Consider the following 5,426-nt stretch of genomic DNA (forward strand, 5'->3'; position numbering starts at 1 on the left):
ATTAGCTAATTTAGGGAAATGGCTCCAACAAAGTCAGGTGAGTAACATGCATGCCCAAGATGACAGAAGTATGTGAATCATTTCTATAAAAGTGGATCCTTTCCCTCTAGTCTTGGACATATCCAAGGCTGATTTTGCATGGGATGAAAGACAACATTTGTGCTTCGCTGTTTCAAAGTAAGAGCTGCAGATTGCAATGGCGGGCTTGCTACTACAAGGTTTCCTCATTAGAAATTCTCACTTACTGAAAAATTTAGCTACACACCCAGGCTTGAATTCGACTCCTGGGGGCTGAATCACAGGCAATAATTACTCAAGATGAACTCATATAGGAAATGTGTATGGACCTTTTGGATTTGTAGGAATGAGAAAAGATGACCCAGGCTAAAAATTAGTTGTGAATAAGGGATATGCAAAGGAAGGTGTCTTTGGTGAATGAGAGGCATGCAGGGGATATTTGGTCTTCTTGCCTCTGTACTTTATTTTTATTTATTTTTTATTTATTTATTTATTTTCTTTTTGCGGTATGTGGGCCTCTCACTGTTGTGGCCTCTCCCGTTGCGGAGCACAGGCTCCGGACGCGCAGGCCCAGCGGCCATGGCTCACGGGCCCAGCCGCTCCGCGGCATATGGGATCCTCCCAGACCGGGGCACGAACCCGTATCCCCTGCATCGGCAGGCGGACTCTTAACCACTGCGCCACCAGGGAGGCCCTGTACTTTATTAAAATTGGTCATTCCACCAATATTTGTCAAACCTCTATGAAGAAAATATATGAAGCCTGAAAATCAATCATTCCACATCTCCAGCAAGGTGGAATGAACTAATTGACATTGATGGTGCTCACACTTGTCCAATTGTGAACCCTTGAATTTGTGTGTATACATCTATTATAATGACTGAGATGAGAAAAACTGTTGCCTGAAACACAAACACCAGCAAATGCATAGAAAAAGAGGAAAGGGCAATTTGAAATATTTCTGTACAATCAGAAAGAATGACACTTTATGTGGTGATTTTTTTTTTTCTAAAACCTTCTTGATTACAGATGTAAATGTTCTGAAATCCCACACTACATTGACCATCTTTCTTTGCTGTCTAGGAATGCAAAAGTTTGGAGTTTATGAGAATTCTGTTTTTGATTTAAAGTCATATGGATATTGCTCATAAGAAAATATGATTTTGTATTTTTTAAAAATAAAAAAGTTAATAAATCCTTTGAAAACCAATCAGTGACCAGCAGGTAAATCTAGAAGAGAAGAGTGAGTCATCCTTTGGTGAATCTATACAGCATCATATAAAAATAATTTATCCTTCAGTGGAAATATCCATTAAAATCCCATATGAAGCTATGGTTCAGTAAAAAAAATCCCATATGAAGCTATGGTTTCATTAGTGGAATTCCACCCCCACCCACCCAAAGAAGATGAAGATTAGAAAGCAATGGCCTCCTGGGGAAATCCACGTGTGGCAGATCGTTTTTTATTAACTTAAGATATTTTAATAATAGACATCACTGGGCTTCCCTGGTGGCGCAGTGGTTGAGAGTCCGCCTGCCGATGCAGGGGACACGGGTTCGTGCCCCGGTCCAGGAAGATCCCACATGCCGCGGAGCGGCTAGGCCCGTAAGCCATGGCCGCTGAGCCTGCGCGTCCGGAGCCTGTGCTCCGCAACGGGAGAGGCCACAACACTGAGAGGCCCGCGTACCGCAAAAAAAAAAAAAAAAAAAAAAAAGAATAATAGACATCACTAATGGAGTGTTTTCTATGTGCCAGACACAGTGCTAAGTGTTTAACATGCTGTGTACCAGGCTCTGTGCTAAATGCATCTCATTTAATGATCAGAGTAACACTATGGTGTCAGTGCAGTTATTATTATGTCTATTTTGTAGGTGAAGAAACTGAGACCATAAATGTGAAATTAACTTGCCTAAGGTCACATAGAAATGATTTGTAGCTACATTTGCCTAGCTCCAAAGCATGTGCATACATCAACATTATAGAAATTAGGGCAATAAAACTCCTTATTTATTAAAAGCAAACAAATTTCTTCAGTAGAATTATTTAAAGGTAGCAAAGTTTGATTCCAGTTCAATACTGCTACATCACTGAACAACATCACTATTCCTGGGAATCACATTCAACCCAGAGTATAGTTACTTATAAATAAGAATTATAAAGTTATTTGTTGTTCCCCCAATTTCTCCTCCTTTCTCTCCTCCTCACACTCATGTCATTATCCTCATCAACATTATACATTCTTGGCTTTAAGAATCATGTAGTTCAACACTTTCCAGAAGTTTCAATTCTCCTTTCAACCTCCCCACCTAGTGCTTGAATACCTCCCATAAGGGAAAACTTGTTTCTACTGGTGCTGTTGATTCTATTTGTGGACTGCTCTGACAATGAAAACGTTTCTCTTAAAGTTAAAATTATCTTTCTGTGAGTCTCACCCACTATCCCCAGTGTAACCCCATGGCGTCATAGAATAAGTCATTCTCAAAATGCGTTTGCTAAGTAGACCAGGGATCATTCATTTATAGAGTAAGGTGCTTGTTAAATAAATATGGTAAAAATCTCCTAATTTTATACCATTGGCAAATGGGTAGAGGATCAGAGGGGTGGAGAGGAAAGCAAAGGAGAAAGAGTTTAAAAGGTTTTGATATAGACTCTTTTGAAATGAACATAATGCTATTCTTTTATGAAGATTCAGCAAACAGGTGGCTAACAATAGAACCCACAAAATTCCTCAGACACATCAATAAGTCCAAAGTCTTCAACTAGTAGTTTTTTTGCAAATGATCCTACTATGTGCTTGCTTACAGACAACTTTCTCAAGAGGCTGCTGCTTTTCTTGGATTTTTGTTAACATTAATTTGCTTGGCAAACCTTTTTTTTCATAGATGTTACACATAGAATATTGGTCAATTTTAGGATTGAATATTTCCAAATTCTGAGTTAATGGGATCTGATATTTCACAGAAAAGTTAAAAATATTCTTAATAAAGTTAAAAAAGTTAAAAACATGCTGTTATTATTCTTTCTAAGGTATATTAATTGTCTACACAATCTAGCTTCAGTTATATTGTCTCAGTTTTTAAAACATGGTATTAATAATGCTCACATTACAGTAACAGTACCTAAGAGTTAAGTATATATTAAATATTCACTAATAATTGTTGCATGCAATTAAGTTGAATTAAATCAGGTAATAGATTAATTTTTACTTGGATTAGTTGACCTTATAGGGTTGAAGAAAAATGTTTCAAAGTCTGAATTATATTTTAATTTTAGCTAGGCACCATACAAGGATCTAAAAGGAACACAGAAGATTGGAATAGTTCAGTGAATACCACCACTTCAGCAACAAACAAGTCATGTAAAAAGGTAATATGGAAATAGCATTAACTTTTGAACACTGGAAACAATGACAGGAGTTGAGCTGCTAAAAGTCAAACAGGTATTAAGTAACTTAACTTCTCTGAGCCTCCAATTTTTTCATCTATAAAATCATGATGAAAATATTTTAACCCAATGATTCATGGGCTACTTAATTATGGAAAATTACCAAACAGTATGTGTACCACCATATTATTTTGTGGAATAAATTAAAATAAAATTAAAATAAGAACATAGAAACAGTTGTGGAAGGACCCACAAGACTCCAGAGTAGGTAACAGTGGAGGCCTTTGGTCAGGTGTGTATTTAGATTATTCCAACATTAAACAAACACTTATTGCATGTATATAATATGGCTCTTTGGACACTAATGTTCCAACTTTCCACTACTAAAAACAGTTTAAAGCAGGAATAATTTTCTGAAAGTCAATTAGAAATTATAAAACAAAAAAGTGAGAACCCCACTACTTCCCACTCCTGCTGGATTCTGAAAAGCAGACAAAAATGAGTAAAGGAGGGCAAATTCACCATAATTTACAATAAACAAGATGCCAAACACAGAAGATATCCATTTATTTTTTAAAAGTCATTGCTAAGAGTAAATTATAATGTTGACCAACTTGCTTGTACTCAAAATGTTTAAGAAAAAAAACTATTTCTGGTCAAATTATCTAGGGCTCTTTTCAAAAGTTGTCTAGTGTTTATATGTGTAAGACTTTTTGGCCTAAAAGTTTAGAAATCATAAAAGCTCTTGGTTAGAGTCTGGAAAAGATGGTCATTGTAATTGCAGGGAATGTAAGAGTCTCCTTAGGGTTGATAACAGACCTTTGAGTCAGAGGCAGCATAGTGCAGAAATAGGCAGAAGCATTTAACACTGCCCACAGGAGATTCTGGGAAGTCTCTTTCCCCGTTAAAAATTGTGGCATGCAGAATCTTCTCTTTCCACAGGCAGAAAGATCAGTGCTTGGGTAGATGATACTGTGTAGTGTGATGTAGACCTAGTCCTTTGGGAAACGTTGGCCCGAGGACTGTTTTATGATCTCACATAACAATGATGTCAAATGTGGGGTGTTTTTGCAGTCATGTTAGCTTGCTGGTTAATTTTACTTTATTAGAAATTTATTTTTATTTTTGCTTGAAATTTCCAATTTTATCATTTACATTAACAAGATTAACAGTGCTTATAGAGGGATGGTTTGTTAATGCAGTAGATGTAACAAAGGGGCATTTGATAAACTAGTAGGTATTATTGGGAATAGTCAGATGATATCAAGGAAAAAAAAAGATTTTGTTGAGAAAAGGCAGTATTTATCAGAAGGATCGACTGACAGCAGGACCCCACAATGAAGGGAGAGAGAGAACATGAAGTTGGTAAAGAGAGCAGTGGGGTGTCAGAAATCCTGAGACTGAGGCTAGGCTGTCCCTTACTAGTGCTGTGACCTCAAATGAGTTATTTAATTTCCTTGACCTCAGGTTTTCTTATTTCTTAAGTATGATGAATAATAACAGCTGTTTCTCCTACCCATAGTAGGACTGGATCTAATAAGATAGGGTTCTCTCAGGGTATAAATGTCACTCATTCTGAGAGCGGAAATTAGATGGGTATTGGAACACAAAAGAGGGAATTTCTCCACTTTCAGAGTTAGGTTATTGAGGTGGAGAAAGGTGGTGCTGGGCCTTTATAGTGGAGACCTCTTTGGAGTATAGATTAGCAGTAAGGAAGACATCTGTGAGTATTAGTTAAAAGAGCTTTGGGAACTAAATTGTTGAAACATTGAGAGTCACAACCTATAGTAGCATTAGTTTTTTTCCATAATACTCAAGAGAGACTTCTTTTACACCAAACATGGAGAATCGATTTCTAAATCACCTGTGTTCCAACAGCAATGATGGAAAACAGCAAAACTCGTCAGTTATCTGATAATAATTTCTGATTTCTCTCCTTTAGATGATAGTAACCAAGTTGCTTGACTTCTTAAATTGCAAAATAATCCATCCCTTGGTGCTATCACAAGAAGGAAGACCCTAA

The sequence above is a fragment of the Mesoplodon densirostris genome, chromosome 5 (assembly GCF_025265405.1).
Source record: "Mesoplodon densirostris isolate mMesDen1 chromosome 5, mMesDen1 primary haplotype, whole genome shotgun sequence".
NCBI lineage: Eukaryota > Metazoa > Chordata > Mammalia > Artiodactyla > Ziphiidae > Mesoplodon > Mesoplodon densirostris.